Consider the following 19,037-nt stretch of genomic DNA (forward strand, 5'->3'; position numbering starts at 1 on the left):
TAGCAACAGCATTTGCCTTCTAACTGTGAATTTACTAATTATCTCTCTTTCTTATTGCTTGGTTAAAGCATTTATTTGATACTTAATGACTTAGTCTAGCTTTTCTTTCTCAGAATTTTTTTTTCAGAATAACCTCTAAGCCCTGCTTAAAGTTATTGAAAGAATGACAAGAAACCATTTCGAAGGTGGCATTGTGTAGGCACTGAGTGTTCTGTGGTTCTTGGGAACCCTGCTTTCTTCCTGGGTGATTTTATCTCTTTAGGAGGCTTAGAGGAGAAGGAGGGAATTGTGAAGACTACAGTGGCTCTGGCAGCAAGTACAATGAATGTCTTAGAGATCCCTAATGAGAGAAAGGAAAACCAACATTTATTCAGCACCTACTATGTGCCAGGACCTGGACCAAGCACATCACCTCTGTTTGTTGATTTTGTCCTCAAGACTAATCTGTGATGGAAACCACAGTGGCTTTGGTTAACAGATAAGAAACCGAATCATAGAAGTCAGATGGCTTGGCCAATATCTCAGGGGTAATAAACCACAGAAAAAAGTGCTTTATTCTTCCCAGATGGTCCCTGGAATTTTCATAACTGATCATGTTTTCTTCTGCACACTGATTGCCAGAAAGCTGAGAGTTAACAAGTGGACTAGATTTCCTGGGCTGTGTTGTATTTATTCCTTTTACTTGTTGCTTTGATTCATTCCGCAAACAGTTTCCTGTCTTTACTTCCCCCTTGCTTCGTTTTCTTCAGATTTTTTATTCCTTTTATATTTATATAATCTGCATGCTATTCTCGGTGAGATAAAGAGGATATAAATAAATAAAAGTTAAATGTTAGCAGTTGAATGTATTGTTGTTGATACCCTTAAACAGAAGACTGTCTCATTTACCTTGGTTCACCTTTTAAAGGTAACTAAAATATTGTGACTTTGGGGGTATTATTGGAAAAGATTGGATGGCTGTCTACTATTTAGGATATAATATGAAAAAGTTTAAAAATTATTAAGTGATAAAATTATAGGACAACAGAGTTTATAATAGTGTTTTTCAAATATCACCATTTAATGGGTAGTGAAATCAATTTAGTGGGTGTTCATAGCATTAAAAATTGGAATATAATAGAGTAAAATAGGTCACAGTACATCACCTGGGTTGTTTCTGAGAAACTTATGTCACACACACACCTGTATATAATACTAGTATATTGTGCTAGTGTTTTACCCTAGGCTGTGCCCCAAAAGCCATCGAGTCACAGTTAACTCTGCCTTTGATTAACTGTATTGGCTTGTGTCCCCTGGTGGCTGTCCTGTCTTCTGTCATCATTCTCAGGAGACCTCAATGTATTGGTGATTTTACTAAGGATGGAATTCTCAGACTAGAGAACATAAGCATCACAGGGAGAATCATTTAAAAATGTAGGTTTTTCAGATCGCAACCCCAGAGACTCACAATGAGCAAGCCTTGGATATGGCCTAGGATTTTGCAGTTGAAGAGCCCTCTGTGGAATTCTGATGCATGTACCCAGGGACCACTTGGAGGAACACTGCTCTGGGGCCACTTTTCTGAAGAGATGGGACCCGAGTGTCCCAGGCACTGTGCACTATGAACAGAGGTCAAGTGCTAAGTTTCATTTAGGAGGGTGTTTGTGTGCGGCCAATTCGTAGAATAATTTAAAAATTCATATACTATTTATGCTTTTACTCTAGTTAACATTAATATCTAACATTAATATCTAATTTTCTGATATTAACATTAATATCAGAAAATTCAAACTACTCAGAACAATGGGAAAATTATTATTTTATTGGGCATCCTAGTTATTTTCTGAGAGATCTTGTTTGGCCTGAGGAAATCCTGAATGTTGAATTTAAAGGGACTGCCACCTAAATCTGTCATCAATCTGTCTTTCTCTCTTCATTGGCCAGTAGTGAGGATTCTTCCTTTACTAAAAGTTTAGGGAATGAGGAGGCTCATTTTCCCAATTGCAGCTCTTTGTTTGTAAGTAAAATGTCATCGCTCTTCCTCCTACAGCTGTCACAGAGCACAGTGTATGCATGTGACACAGAACGTGACACACAAAGGGCAGGAGATGGATCTTGAGTTCTGGGTCCACAGGGGCAAGCCTTCAGTCTGCGGTTAGGTCCATCTAGTTCTTTGCAAGTATTCTTAAAAATAGAGCCCATTTCCCCCCCTTTTTTTAAAGTAATGTATTTAGCATCATCTTGGTTACTTACAGCCCAGTGAGTTGTTAGGTGATATTTGTGTTACCGTGGTAACCGGTGACTAATTTTCGAAACTTGTGCATGTTCTTAATGACTTTCCCTTGTATGTGAGGTGGTCTCCCTTCTTCTCACACAGGTAAAATATCACCTGTAATTTTAAAGAAGAAAAATTCTCCAGCCCTGGCTGGACAAGCTAACATATTCTGTAACTGATAGATGCTTGTGATTCTCTACTAAGATCCTCAGGAAGGCACCTCCCCTGCTTTTCTCATGTTATCCAAGCCCATTTTCTGAAATTGTCTTCATTTGCTTATTGGGCCATTAACTTCTGTTTTTCGTCGCAGGGGGTAAAAATGTCACATTGTTGAGCAGTGTTCAGCAGAAGCATAGCATGCAAATGCCTTAGAGAAAGTGAAGATTCAGCTATTTACAAGTTCAAATTCTGCCCCAGAAACTTTCATATTTCAGGGTGATGTCTCAGACACAGAGAGAGAAAATACAAAATAAAAAGTGAATTGTGTATTTTTCAGCTTTACGGAGGTGTAATTGACAAACAAAATTGTAAGATATTTAAGCATATGTCATGGTCATTTGATATACATATACATTGTGAAAGGATTCCCATCCTGTTAATTAACATATCCATCATCGCTATTTATTTATTTGGTGAAAACATTTAAATTCTACTTTCATAGCAAATTTCAATTATACAATACAGTGCTATCACCTAAGTCACCATATTTTACATTAGCTCCTGAGACCTGGTCATTTTATAACCTGAAATGTTGTACCCTTTTACTTACTTCTTTCTATTTCCCCCAACCCTTCAGCCCCTGGCAACCATTTTTTCTACTCTCTGTTTCAATGAGTTTGACTTTCTTTTAAGATTCCACGGATAAGTGATTCCATGCAGTATTTGTCTTTCTCTGTCTGACTTGTTTCCCTTATCATGGTGCCCTCACGGTTCATCCATGTTGTTGCAAATGGCAGGATTTCCTTCCTTCTCATGGCTGAATAATATTCTATTGTATATATCTACCACATCTTCTTTATCACTTCATACGTTGACATCACTTCGGTTGTTTCCATATCTTGGCAGTTGTGAAGAATGCTGCAGCGAATATGGGAATACAGATACCTCTTCGATATCCTGTTTTCATTTCCTTTGGATATATACCCAGAAGTGGGACGGTTGGATCCTTATTGTAGTTCCATTTTTGATTTTTTGAGGAACCTTCATGCTGTTCTCCATAGTGCCTATACCAATTTATATTCCCACTGACAGTGTATGAGGGCTCTCTTTTCTTCATGTCCTTACCAGCACTTATCTCTCTCTTTTTTTGTTTTTGATAATAACCATTCTAACAGGTGTGAGGCGATTTCTCATTATGGTTTTAATTTGCATGTCCCTGATGATTAGTGATGTTGATTAAGCATATACGTGTTGGCTGTTTGTATGTCTTCTTTGGAAAAATGTCTATGCACTTTCTCTGCCCATTTTTTAAATTGGGCTTTTTTTTCTTTTCTTTCTATTGAGTTGTGTGAGTTTGTTACGTATTTTGGATATTGACCCCTTATCAGATATATGATTTGCAGATAGTTCTCTCTTTTCCACATATTGCCTTTTCATTTTGTCAATGGTTTCCTTTGCTGTGCAGAAGCTTTTTATTTATTTATTTTTTTAACATCTTTATTGGGGTATAATTGCTTTACAATGGTGTGTTAGTTTTTGCTTTATAACAAAGTGAATCAGTTATACATATACATATGTTCCCATATCTCTTCCCTCTTGCATCTCCCTCCCTGCAGAAGCTTTTTAATTTGATGTAGTCCATTTGTTTACTTTAAGTATTCCAGTGGAATTTGTCTTCCAAAAAAGAATTTTATATAGAGAGAGGGCTAAGCATTTTAGTCCATTATCTTCATTCCAGTCTGATGAGGCAGGTTATTATTATCTCCATTTTACAATGAGGAAAGTGAGACAGAGAGAGATTATGCAACAACCCGTTTAGGTCATACAGATGGGCAGTGGTTGAGCTGAGGCTTGGACCCAGGTGGGTCTGCCTCCAAAGCTGTCTGTGCCACCTCCTGGAAACCCTCTGCTCCCACTACCTGGGCCCTGGTTTGTTTATGATGCTCCTTTTTTTTTTTTGCTGACACCAAGCCAGTGATCCTGATGCTAATTGTCTCAGGACAATAAATATAGGAAGTTACAGCCTGTGAGCATTGCTTACCAGCTTTAGTCTGTGACCTTTTTAATTCCTTAAGAGGATGGCTTGGAGGAAGTTGTAACAGATAATCTTCCACTCACTGGGGATTAGCAAAACACATTTTCATTTGCCTTTGGTCTGGACTGTATAATTGTCTAAGGTAGTATTATTGCATTAATACCATATTTTTTAGGCAAACAGGAAAATTGCCTTGTCATCCTTAACCCTAAGCATGCAGACAGGTAGGTCCCCAGAAAGCATGGGGCATGGTAGAGGGCACCTTTAGGAGATCGTGTACTTGTGGACAATTGAAGTTTTCGCGTGATTTCAGGACGGTATTTTGGTCCCCTGTGCTAAGACCTACTTCAGAATGTGTGAAGTACAGTGATATACCATGGCAGTATCTTATTTCTATAAGTTTTTATTTTGTAAGAATAGAGATATCCATTTCTCATCCAGGCCCTCTCTGCAAAGCTGGCCCCAGGAACTTTCGGGGAAAGAAGTGGGGTCATTTGAAGGGCACCCCTTTTTAATGCCATTCCCACTTCCTAGGTGCTCTGTGTTCTCAGACAGGCCTTGAGCTTCCCCGAATCCCTGGGCAGACAGGGCTTGTGTATCCCTGGGACTTGTATGTCCGACCCGGGTCAGGAGACTACTCAATCATAGTGTGGAATTCAGTTCACCTGTCACACTTCAAGCACTGGGCTCTACAAAGAGCTCAGTGAGATGAATCCCTTTCATTCTCTGCATCCATGGATCTCAGGGTCTAGTGGGGGAAGAATACCTTGAAGTGGGCACAGGTTTTGAGGAAGAAGAGGCAGAAACCAAACGATTATAGAAGAGAAGAGGGATCCAGAAGGGTCCTGGAGTGGGCTAACCATGTCTGAACTGAACTTTGAGAAACTAACGGGAAAAGTATTCATTCAAAGACAGAACTCTGTTTCTGAGTTTTAGGCACCTTCACAGGTTAGCTGGGGCATTAGTCGGGGGGATGGTAACAACTGTCCTGAACATTTGTTGGATGCTTGCTCTGTGGCAGGCGCTGAGCTAAACGCTTCGCTTCACATGGGCTCTTTGTTGTACTTGAGTTTCACAGGAAGCCTGTGAACCAGGTTTTATTGTTACCTGCTCCATTCTCTGGAGGGCACAACGGGGGCTCAGGGGTGTAAGCAACAGAGCAGGGATGGACACAGGAAGTCTGGCTCCAGAGCCAGTGTCCTGTGCTCTTGAGCTGTGCCGTGGGACAGGCAGGAATCTCGGCAGTTCTCATCGTGCTGTGCCACAGATGGAAGGCACACCAGTTCTTGGTGCGGGAGGTGGAAATCCATCTTTCCATCCTCTCTTTTACCTCCCTGGTTTCCTCTACTGACAGTCCTCATTCTACTACCTCTTGGTTCTCCAAAAAGCATTTCATCCTATTTATACCCGTGACCCAATAACCCAATTGCATCAGCATTGCTGAGCAAAGTAATTTGCCTTAAAAGTTCCCCAGAGATACACACATTACCAGCAGAGTTTCTTTTCCATTTGGAACGAGGCTGGTGAGCCCAAGGGAGCTGGTTCCATCCGTGTGTGGGAAGGTCGGCTTTGCACAGAGACAATGGTTGGTGCTTCTCAGCTGGGTTGGTTAACCCAAGGGCGTGAGTCCTTATTGGTCACTAAACAAATTGGGCACAGGGATGTCATGTGACTGCCTCAAGGACACTGTAATGACAACAGTTCAGTGCACTAGACATCTCTGGTGCACTTGCTTCATCTTTTAAAAAGTGGCTAAAATATTGTGGGGTTTGGGGTATTATTGGGAAAGGATGGGGGAATTTTCTTCTATATGAGTATAATGCGAAAAGTGTAAAATTGTCTTTGAATGATAAAATTACAGGACAATAGAGGTAATAGTAGGGCTTTGCAAACCGTTGGTCATCACTTGTTAGAGGGTGGTAAATCAGTTTAATAGGTTGAAGGAGCATTAAAAAATGGACTATAACAGGATAGAAAACAGAGTGTGTTACATGTGTTGCTTTGTGAAATATTTGTTTCATGTGCATTCATATGTAATACACGTTTAGTCTTATTTTTTACCCTGGGGTCAAAAATGTTTGAAAGTCACTGAAAATATTTACGAGGTGGGGGATTAACTAGGGAGAATAAATGCAAGTGCTGTATGTTAAGTAGTTTAAGGAAACCTCGTGTTTGGAATGTGTTCTTCCCTGAAGAAGGTAATACACACACCAGCACCACCAGCACCAGCACCAAACAAAATACAAAGCAAACTGAGGCATGTCTTTTCCTGGGGAGCTGCCGGTCCACTGGCTCCTAGGAGGGGCAGCCTATGGCCTGGTGCCATGTGTCCCTTCTCTATTGCCCCCAATAGCTAAGGGGACCAGAAGTTGACACCTTACCCTAGCTGAGCCCCCCTGGCCCCCTGCACCGTGCTTCTCTTCTGGGAATCTGAAATTGAGAGGTGAGTTGGGTGATGATGTTTGCTAGAACGGGAAGGTGAGATGGAGTCAAAGCTGCTGTGGTGTCAGGGCAGATGCATCTTCCTACAAGCTGAATGTGGGGCTTTGCAGCCCCGGCCATAAGTACACAGAGTAACACCAGTCTGCAGAAAGGATTGAGATAAGTGGGGATGAAGACCTGTGAGGGAGTCAGAGGATGGGCAGAGGGAGCGGCTTCCAATCCTGATTTCCTCTCTGCTTTCTGTTTCCTGTCTTTGCATCCCTGTGAGAGGATATCCTGTGGCTTTACAGTCCTTCCCCTGAAACCACTGTACTTGGGTCTCTGTTACTCTTTTTTTTTAAAAAAAAATTAATTATTTATTTATCTTTGGCTGTGTTGGGTCTTCGTTTCTGTGCGAGGGCTTTCTTCTAGTTGCGGCGAGCGGGGGCCACTCTTCATCGCGGTGCGTGGGCCTCTCACTGTCGCGCCCTCTCTTGTTGCAGAGCACAAGCTCCAGACGCAGAGGCTCAGTAGTTGTGGCTCACGGGCCTAGTTGCTCTGCGGGCATGTGGGATCTTCCCAGACCAGGGCTCGAACCCGTGTCCCCTGCATTGGCAGGCAGATTCTCAACCACTGCGCCACCAGGAAGCCCTCCATTACTCTTGATCAAAGAACTTTCACTGGGACAGGCATTTTAATTTGAGCAAACCAGAGCCCAGGAACATTGTAAATTTCCTAACCTAGCCACACATCCTATGCGACATTCCTTTTTCTGCTGCTGCTTGTGGTAAAAGATTCCGGATTTGTTCAACAGAAGCCACTGTGGCTGCCTCAGCAAGTTATCCCTCAGCCAGGTGTGATGAGCATGGGTTGCCACCTGCTGATCTGGGCCAGTGCCTCCAGGACTGGCTCTCAGCAGGCAGAAATGGGCAAAGAAAGACGGTCCCGCTTTTCACCTTGCACTGACTCTTCAGCTCTTCTGGGGCTCCTGGCTCCCAGCATTTCTCTCTTGCTGCCCTGTTGCCCCATCTCTTGCCTTTCTCGTACCCTGCTGCCTGCTCTCCCTTTGTTGAAGACTCCACATTAACATGTGCCTCGCCGCTGAATTCTTTCTCTTTTGATTTATAACTGAACCTGACTTCTGGTGTGGATGCTCCTTGCCCTGCTGGCTGCTTGTGTGCCTGTCACCAGCCTTTAGAAAGCACTGAACTCTTCTAGACAGGCTGCTTGTCTTGGATCTGCCAGCTCATAATCCAGGGCTGTCAAAACATGCCAGGAGGAAAAGAGCCATGCATGCATGTATTCAAGGAAAGAAACTTGTACTGACTTCCCATATGTGCCAAGCGCTGTGCTAAGCTTTTAACGTCTTAATTGAGATATAATTCATACACCATAAAAACTACCATTTCAAGTGTACAATGCAATGGCTTCTAGCATATTTACAAAGTTGTACAGTACTTAATTTTTTTAATTTATTATTATTATTATTTTTTTTCCGGTATGCCGGCCTCTCACTGTTGTGGCCTCTCCCATTGTGGAGCACAGGCTCCGGACACGCAGGCTCAGCGGCCATGGCTCACGGGCCTAGCCACTCCGCAGCATGTGGGATCTTCCCGGACCGGGGCACGAACCCGTGTCCCCTGCATCGGCAGGCGGACTCTCAACCACTGCGCCCCCAGGGAAGCCCCAGTACTTTATTTTTTAGATAGTAAAGCTGTGTCATTTCTATTCAGGGTATTTTCAAGTTCCAAACCAGAAGCTCTCAGATGCAAATGGAGATCACAGCCTCAAATCTAGACATGCAGATCCACTAGATCAAGGCTGCACTTCAAACATTTTTCACAAGTCCAGGTGGTACTAGTACCCCATTTGAACATTACCCATTAGAAATGTGGGCAGCCTCTGGATCTTTCTCTTTATTCCTGCATGCGATGTGTCGGCTGAAGAAAAATGCGCGAACTAAAAGTGGCCAGTTATGTTTTATTCAGGGACTTTACTGAGGACTATAGCCCAGGAGACAGACTCTCAGGTAGCTGTGAGGAACTGTTCCAAAGAGGGAAGAGAGGAGCCAGGATACAGAGGAATTTTTGCAAAACAAAAAACAAAAAATAAAAAACAAACACCAAAACATTTAGTCAAACATCAAAAGATTACTGCTAATCACAAAAAACCAGGCATCTCAAGTTCATGATTTTAGTGCTTTCTACATTTGGGAGGATTCAAGAGTCTGGGCTCACTGAAATTATTCCTTAGATACGCATCTTAACCATCTAGGGTTGGTATCCTGTTTTTCTACATCCTGAATTCCCCTCAGGACACAGGTTGGGGGCCGCTGCTGTGGCTGATGGCTTGATGGCAGCAACATTTGTTGTTTACCAGAATGGCAGGCAACATTCTTTGTTTACTGAAATGGCAGGCAATATTTTTTGTCTGCAGAAGAAAACCCATGTTGTGAATTCTTATCGGCTAGAAGTCCTGTGCGCTGCCTGAAGTGGTAACATCATTCTGCTTGGTTTTCACTGTTGCTGAGAGAGAACGAGGTCCAACTTTCTTCCTAACCTGGCCGTCAGGGTGTGTGTCACAATCTAGCCCCAGTCGACATGTTCTTTTTGCCATCTTTTTCTTGTTCTCTCCGCTTTAGCCAAATTGCCTTAATGTTCTCCAAATAAACCTTGCTCTGTCTCCCCCATGTAGCTTTACTCACCTGGAATTCAGTCCTGACTACCCTCCCTCCCTCCATCCCATTCTGTTTCAGGCACTAGATTAGATGCTGGGAATAAAGAGATGAAATGACAGACTCCTTGCTTCTGGGGGAGATGAGTCTTACCAACAAACACAACCAGGAAGTAATGCCATTAAAACGACTGCCATTTCGGGACAGCCGACCCTCCTCTCCCTCCCAATCCTAAATTGTCTGAGCTGGAAGAAACCATAGCTGCTTGCCTGAAATAATCTTAATACTGATGTTGGAGATTAGTGCCTTCATTCAGTCCTTCAGCTCTAAATCTCTTCCCTTCTTCTCTGCTGCTACAGGAATTATTGTCTTTTTATTGTCTCTTAGGTCCATTTGATAGCTAAGCAGGATCTGCATGTCTTTATTGCTGCCTTGAAGTGGTACTTAACCATTTGTGTGCTAATTTGTATTTTCCCCTCCCTGGAGTTGCAAGTGACTTACAAGCAAAAACTTCGTGTTCTCCCTCTGGGGCCCCTGCAGTGTCTCGTAGTTCCTTGAACATATTCTTCAGGTGTTCGAAGATTGTTTGTGGATTTTATGTGATGCAGTTTTCTCTGTAAGAGAAAAGATACAATTAGTTGCTTAATAAATTATGTATGATGTTGGCTAATTCAATTACCAGAATATGCACAAAAACTTTCAGATTATTCACAGTGGAGGGATCATAGAGTGAGTAAATGAATCTTAATGCTCCTCTTAGAGTCTTAAATCAGTGTTAAAAAGTTGGCTTTTAGTATCGCAGGACTGATTAATTATCTTTTCCAAAATAAGTACTTACACACATACACACACACATAATATTTATACTGTGCTGGGTGTCGACTAAAATTTTTAAAGGTTCATCAGATTTCATGATGATACTTAAACCCAGTCCCATGGATTTAAGTACTCCTTCTTTAGAATAAATGACCTGTTTCTGAGAATTTGGTCAGCTGTATGAATTTATCTAGTCCACAGCAATAGCTATGGGGAGGGAAAAATAAAGAGACCCTCTGGTACCTCATACAAATAATTATTCATTAGGCAGATGGTCAAAGAGTAATATTTCAAAGTCAGTATTATCATTTTTATTTTCATTATAGCAAACAACAACTTCTAAGAACCAAACTGTAGTTTTGACAGATAATTTACCCCCAATTTTATGATTTTTGTTGTTCAATTCTGAGAAAGTGAGTTTTACTTTACTTCACCCAGGGGGATCCGTTTATATTCTTGTAGTTCACCCATCTTCGGTTCTTTATTTCCGGCAGTTGGCTCTGTGGAAGCAGTGATCACGGATGAGTAGAGAGATTCCTAGGCTTAAATACATGCTTTAGAGTTTCCATGAAGGAAAACATGGGCAGTGACTTTGAAACCTTGTCAGCATTTTCTCCCCACTCCACATACTCTTTTTCATTAAATGAAGGAGAAACTTAGGATAGTCACACTCCACTGTGGTGACACATTTTCCAATAACCAAGGAACAATTGAATGCAAGTGTTTGCAGTTGGAATTATATGTACATACGGTGAAAGCCAGTCACTAAGAACAGAGGTTGTAGCAAGAATCTTGAGCAACAGGAAAAGCACTTTGGAATTTGTCATATCGTGTTTGCTGTGTCTTAGTCCTTTCAGCTTGGCTATCAAAAATACCATAGACTGAGTGTCTTACAAACAACAGTTTTGGAGGCCGGTAGTTCAAGATGAAGGCGCTGGCAGATTCAGTGCTTGGTGAGGGGCTGCTTCCTGGTTCATAGATGGCCCTCTGTCGCTGTAACCTCATAAGGCAGAAAGGGAGAGGCAGCTTCCATAAGGGCACTAATCCCATTCATGAGGGCTCCCCTCTCATCATCTAATCACCTCCCAAAGGCCACACCTCATAATACCATCACACTGGGCATTAGGATTTAACAAATGGCTTTTGGGTGGACACAAACATTTAGTCTATAGCAACATGCCACATGTGAACCAAGAAAGTTTTATTATCATCCCCCAGACCTTACATTTTGAGTTTCTCCAAGCCAGGAACCAAAAGATTATTAATATTATTCATATTTACTTTAAGAACATATTGGATTTTTCCCAGTTCAGTCACCAAAGACAAAAGGCTGCAGTTGAGCTAAGGGCAGGATGATAGCCACATGACATACTTGGGTTTTTGGTTCCTGGGTCGTTGTTTGGGATAGAATGATACGTACTACTCTTGGGTTCCCTCAGCCCTTTCTCAATTCATGAAGCCCAACCTGTGAAAATTGAAGTATACTCACACACTGGTACACATGCATACATGCATCAGAGTGTCCTAACTTTCCCCAGGAGCTATCCAGCCCTGCCATTAGGCTTCAGCCAGCTGTTTTCTTTTCTGGGAATGTCGCCCCACCTCTCTCCTGGTACTTTTGCTCTTAGTGACTCAAACTAAATTGGCATTAAACTTACTGAAGTCTCTAAAAACATTTTTTGGGTGTTTTTAGAGTTTTCTAATTAAGAGTTTGGGAATTGGATGGGAGCTATCATTTAAAATCATTTAGTGCTTTTCCTCTAGAGAGGACTTGGAAGAGTATATACTTATTTCAGGATGAAGTAAAAAAAAAAGACAGTCCAAGTTGAGTAATATAAATGAGAGGGAGCAGGGGAGAGGAGGGTACTGACTGCCACCAGCATTACTCAGATGTCAGTGGGTTTTATGTCTTGTTATTTAATGTTTACCACCGACTGTTGGATAGAGGCTATAACAAGATGATTGCACAGGCGGCTAACTTTTTTTGCTTAGGCTCCCTAGCTTGTGTTTGGTAAGATACTACTGCTTCTAGAATTGCAGGCAAAGATAAATGCCAGAGGTCATGATAATTCCATGTTCTCCAGTTCAGCTATTAAACAAATGAATAGATTGACTCAAGTACTGAAACATTTAACTGTGTAATGCTCAGTTACAGGATGAATGACACATGGGTTTCCTGCAAAGGCAGGCACTTGTTTACCAGAAATGATCCTAGAAACACCAGAACACCCCTTGTAAAGAAAACAAACAACAGTAAAAAGCAAAAACCCATTATCAGTAGAGGAGATTAGTTCTGAGAATGGCCCTGCGACTCTTACATTGTGTCCCAAAGCCAGAAACCTAATTGCAAATTTCCTAAGTACAATCCCATTCATGTTTTTTATACTCTAGGAGTGAGGTTTATTTTTGAATAGCTATTGGACTATATTTCTCCAAGTTTTAAGTTGAAGACAGTATATATACATTGTGCCAAAGGTAACAAAATAGTCATGAAACAATAGTCACCGAAATGCGTTTTCATTGTTGTTGTTATTTTTAGTCTATTATTTTCTGTTTTGTTTTATGTTTTTTAAATGTTTGCTAGGATCCATCAGGATGACTTCATGACTTTCACTGATTGTGATCCATAGTGTGAAAAACATTTCATTACGTTCTTTGCCGTACAGTGTCGCAAAGTTATATATCCTCACTTTACTCTCCCAGTATCTAGAACAATGCACAAAAAAATATTTATTTAATGAAAAAATGAATACCCACTACATCAGTAAATCAGTGACTCAAGGGCACACTTGAGGGATAGGCATGAACAAAAGGAAGAAGAGAAATAAAAGAAAGATACAAAATTTGGTAGAAAGACTGGGGAGAGGGCAGAGGAAGGAGATCTTGCCTCAACCCAAGAAAGGTAGTAAGCCTGCAGCTGGTTTCTGGATATGGCACTCTGTGACATTTGGGGCTCTAGGATGCCCACACACTTTCCACTGTGATCAGAGTTACGTTACAGTAATAACTATTGCATGATCATTTCTTTTTATCTCCATAGTTCTGTTCATTTTTGCATTAAAAATACCCCATATTTGGTAACCTGAAGCAAAACCCATTGTTAGTGGAGATGATACTTACTGATTCTCTGGGTGAGGCATTTGGACATGGCAAAGCAAGGATGATGGCTTGTCTCTGATGATGTCTGGAGTCTCATCTGGGAAGGCACAAATACCTGGGGGCTGGAATCATTTGGGAGCTTCTTCACTTACATGTCTGGCTCCTGGGCTGGGATGACGCAAAGGCAGAGCTCAGTTGGGACTGTACACTGGACTGCCTACCTGTGGTCTTTCCATGTGGCTTGGGCTTCCTCACAGCATGGTGGCAATGTTCCTAGAAGCTCCCTGAGAGGGCATTTCCTGAGAGCCAATATTCCAGGAGAACCAAGAAGAAGCTGTATGGCTCTTTATGACCTAGCCTTGGAAGTTCTGTAGAATCTTCTGCTGTACTCTATTGCTGAAATTAGTCATAACCCTCCCCAGATTCAAGGGGAGAAGACATGGGCTCCTCCTCTCTATGGAAAGGATGGCAAACAACTTTGGGGCTTTTTAATTAAACCACCATATGCCATATCCCATTACCTTTCTTTTTCAGGAAAAAGCTGTTAGATAGAGTTACTATTTTCCAGAAGTTATCCAAAGATTAAATTTATCTTTTACTTTTGCTAGATTTCAACTTTTTAAGCTAAGAGGAAGAAGAAAAGGTAGTTAAAATAAGAAATATAGAAGGAAGTTTACAGCATTAAAACATAGAGCAGCAATGAGGTGATTTTCCACATTGATAAAAGATACAGGAGGAGGAACAATTTATTGCTTCTTTTTAAGGGTGGAGAGGGGAAGCTGGGTAAATTGAACAAGTGTTCAGAGGAATTTAGAGGGAATTAGGCACCTTGATATTTACACCTTCTTTTGAGTATAATTCTTGGGGAAATGGGTTTACTTCCTTTGCCGTGTCTGAAGATTAAAGTTAAAAAATAAGTGCTTTGTTACCATCAACTCCACTTGTAAACCAGTAACTGCTCTTCATTTATCAAAGACAGTCTTGTGCTTGGTACTGTGACTAAAGAGAAAGCTAAAAGATACCTGGTTTGTTAATTGCAGTCCTATCAAGTCTCTAGGGCTGGTGCAGGGCAGGTTAACCTTGGTTATCAAGTACCTTCTTCAATCACTTCTCACTCTTACAGGGGAAAAATACAAAAAAATAAAAAATTACTTTAAAAGTGATTCATTGTGATCTTATCTAAGCTTTTCCATTTCATTTAGAGATGAATAGGAAGGGATGGTTCCTCCCCTATTCTTATTTTTTAAATGTATTTCTTCTCTTTTCTCATTGCTAGTCTGCTCACTATTGTATTGTTAGTCTGCTCCCTATTATTTTTAGTTCTCCTCTGACCCTTTTTCTTCCTGCTGACCCCTTCCTTCCTTCCTTCTTTCCTTTCTGTTAGTCTGTAACTTTATTTTTCTTTCACTCCATCTTTCCTCACTACCATCTCCTTTTTTAGGTTATTAGCCATCTTTTTAAAAATTTCTCTTCCTAGTCTCTGTTCATCTCCTTTTCTTTCTCTCCTCTATGTTCAGATGCCCTCTCTCTTGAAACTTTAGACTTGCAAGCACTGTAGTTAGGTTTAGATTTTTAGGTATAAAAAAATAGTGAGGTGCCACTTGACTAATATAATGCAACTTACATAAAACTTTCCTTTTTTCAGTATCTGCTACTCCTAAGCAAACAGATATGAAATCTCAAGTTTCATTAAAAAATTTACATAAGCGGATAAGCACATTGGAGACATATTAGAAGTAAAAAAAAGAGTACAAATTGTTTTAATTATCAGAATCCTAGTGCTCAGAGAAAACCACTGACATTTTAGTATATACACTTCAAAATTGGAGTTTGAGTGTGCATTTGTTTTGTAGAATGTGATCATAGCATACACATTCTTTCATAACTTGCATTTTAACTTAATATATAGCGGGCATCTTAACATGTTAGTGTACTCTGCCTACTTCACTATGTAATGAAGATTAAATTGGATAATGCTGGCAAAACGCTTTGCCAGGCACTTAGCCCACGGTCATCCCTCAGTGAGTCATATTTCCTATTTATTCGTCAAACTTAATGGCTGAGAAGTATTGAACTCAGTTTTTAAGTCAGTTCTTTTTGTTTTGATTTTTAGATTGTTTGCTTTTTTTCTTTCTTCCTCTTTCTCTCTCTCCCTTTTCTGTAAACAACACTAAAGTGTCCATTCCTTAAACTGAGTCTTTGTGTAATTCCTTAACCATTTCCTTACAAAATATCAATAGAAGTTGAACGAAGAGTCAAACTGGGTCGTCCTGACTTAACTCAGCCACTGTTTACTGATGACCCCTTGGGTGCCGGGCACTTTCATGAGAGATTTCATTTAAGCATTTAGGGCTCACAGAGGTCTTGGGAGGTTTTGGAGTTTAGGTCACACAACTATGAGTGTCATCTTTGGAACTGACACTGAGATCTTCTATATTATTGTGAAGAACGTTCCATTTCAGGGGATTTTAGGGATGGTTCATGAATTGCAGAAGTATTTGATTTATCTGGCCTTTTAAATGATTATTTTGAACTGTTTCAACATGAATAAAAAATCAACATAAACTGTAGTAATAACCTTATTATTATTAACTTAAGCTGTTGGGTTAAGTTGACTTTAGGTGGACCTCAACATGAAGCATTTTATTTCCTTCATCCTTGTGCATACATTTACACTTCTTATAAACGTGTCATTGACTGGGAAGATTGGAGTGTTTTATTTTAAATCAGGCATGAATCTACCCACTCGAGTAAAATCACCTAAGTAAGTTTACCTGTGCCGCACCTGAGTGCCTGCTTCATGTACAGTCAGGGCTAGTTCAGGCTGCTTGGCTGGGCTGCATGTCAGGTGTCTAGTAACAGGGGAAGACCCAATTTTATTCCTTTATGTAAGTTTGGGGTGCTTTTTTGCCTGACTTCCAGTATTTATTATGAGGAATGAGAGTTGAGGTTAGATGTTAGTTACACAGATCTGAAAGAAAAAAATGCCCTATTGTTCCCTTTCCAAGCATCCGGAGAAACTCCTGAGATTTAAAGGTCACCATTGACAACTACATATCTGGGTATGGTAGGCAGAATTCTAAGGTGGCGCCCAAGATTCCCATCCCCTACTGTTGCATGCCCCATTCAAATCCTTCCTCTTGAGTGTGGTCCGGACCTGTGAATCTGAAGGGATGTCACTCAGGTGATTACATCACAGTTTGTCAAAGGGATTTGCAGATACAGTTAAGGTCCATGATCACTTGACTTTGGGTTGGCTTTGGGTTCATCAAAAGGGAGATTAGCCTTGTGCACCTGACTTAATCAGATGGGCCCTTTAAAGAAGGTGAAGCATTAAAGCGATGCTCTCCTGTTGGCCTGAGAAGGTGCAGATTGCCAGGTTGTGGAGAAGGCTACAGGGTAAGGACCTGAGAGCAGCCTCTGGGAGTTGAGCATGATCCCTGGTCAACAGCTGGTGAGGAAATGGGAGGAAGTGGGAGGAAGTGGGATCTTAGTCAAACAACCACAGGAAACAAATTAAGTAGCAACTGGAATGAACTTGGAAGTGGCCTCTGAGTTCCAAATAAGGATGCAGCCATCTGACACCTTGATTTCAGCCCTGTGTGACCCCGAGCAGAGGACCCAGTTAAAATGTGCTACCCTCCTGACCCCATAGAAACTGTGACATCATACATTTGTTTCGGCTTCTAAGGTTTTGGTAATTTGTTTTGTAACAACAGAAAATGAGCACATTGTGTGAATGTATCCAGATTTTCTCTACATTGAATAAGATAACAGAACACAAAAGCAAATTGAATGTGGAAGCTTGTTATATTGTTGTAATGATCATCCATAATGCCAGATATTAAATTTTTACGTTAATAAAAAAACCTCATTATTCTTGCTGATTACCTTAAAAAGTATACATTTACAAACCTAAGCTCATAAAACATGTTAATATTAATACAATACCTCTTTGTCTATTTTAGGTTCTGAGGGATTTTTTTCCCTTTCTAGAACAAAAAGATTCCATTATTTGAAAACCACTGGCTTGACTAATAGGCACTTTTTAAAAAGACTGCATTTTGGTTGTTTTAAGAATGTAGCTGTTGGCAAGGAAAAGAGCAGGATTGTACAAGGCTAATTTATAGTCAGCACATTGGTTTTAAATATATGTTTATCTTTAATTGTTCCTTCATTACAAAGTAATGCATAGATGTAAGAAATCCAGCCACTACTTTTGATTTAGACAGATGAGTTTTGCACTAGTGATTGTTTTGAAATCAGAAGTCATTTAAATAGTAATTTAAAACTTCTAAAGCATGCAATATTTCAAACCTCTCAAAAAGTACAGAAAATGGGGGCTTCCCTGATGGCGCAGTGGTTGAGAGTCCACCTGCCGATGCAGGGGACACGGGTTCGTGCCCCGGTCCGGGAAGATCCCACATGCCGCAGAGCGGCTGGACCCGTGAGCCATGGCCGCTGAGCGCCTGCGGGTCTGGAGCCTGTGCTCCGCAACGGGGGAAGCCACAACAGTGAGAGGCACGCGTACCGCTAAAAAAAAAAAAAAAAAAAAGTACAGAAAATGATATAACTGATACCCATACACCCAATCATCTAGATGTTAACAGAGGCTAACATTTTGCCTGTTGCTTCAGGTTTTCTTTTTTAGAAAAGTACAAATCCAGCTGCAACGCTCTTCTATCATTTCTCCTGCCTCTCCTCCTATTCCTCCCTCCCCAGAGGTAAATACTAGCCTGAAATGGATGTCTATTATTCTCATGAATGTTTTATAGATTTTCTACATAGGTATGTATTCATGAATAATATAGAGAATTGTTTTATACTTTAAAATTTAAATGATTGGTATCATACGGAAGGTAACATTGTGCAATTTCATTTTTTCACCCAAAGTTATATTTTTGAGATAAATAATGAATAATGTCCCATGGCATGAATAAAGCACAGTTGATTTCTCCTTTTTTCTGCAGATAAGCAGCTGTTTCCCCAATTTTGGTATCACAAATAGTGCTGTCATGAATATTCTTGTTCATGTGATTCCATTTGAACATTTCTCTAGAATAGAAAGTAGGAAGCTGTTGGGTTGAATCTTTAACTTTGCTAGGAGTTGCCAAACTGCTTTCCAAAGCGGTTCTGCTAGCCTGGTCCCACCCACAAAGTAGAGTTCCTCTTCCCTTCTTTGCACCCTGTGTTTGTTGTCATAGTCCTGCTAATGCTAGCCAACTGGATGGGGCATGGGGGGCATGCGACTTCTTGTGGCTTTAATGTGTATTTCCCTAATTGCTGAGGCTGAGCCTATTTCCTATGTTTGTTATGCTTCAGATTTCCCTTCTGCAAACTGCCTGTACAGTCTTTGTCGAATAGCGGGAGGGGAGTGTTTTATTCCCATTGATTTATAGGAGTTCTTTATAGGATATGGACAATTCTTTTTTATCTAGCTACCCCTAGTCCATAACTGTTTAATTTTCTATGGTGTCTCTCGTCAAACAGAAGTTAATAAGACCATTTTAATATGATCAGATTGATCACTTTTCCGTTTATTGCTTGGGCTACTTATGTTTTGTTTAAAAGCACTTCCA

The 19,037-nt window shown here is 40.8% G+C and overlaps 1 protein-coding gene across 1 annotated transcript in view; it reads left to right on the plus strand.

The window, feature by feature from the left end:
• Positions 1-19,037, plus strand: part of ELMO1 (engulfment and cell motility 1) — a 541,972-nt gene that overhangs the window by 124,701 nt on the left and 398,234 nt on the right. The gene's annotated exons all lie outside the window — the stretch shown is intronic.

This window comes from Grampus griseus (assembly GCF_964374135.1).
Source record: "Grampus griseus genome assembly, chromosome: 9".
Taxonomy (NCBI): Eukaryota; Metazoa; Chordata; class Mammalia; order Artiodactyla; family Delphinidae; genus Grampus; species Grampus griseus.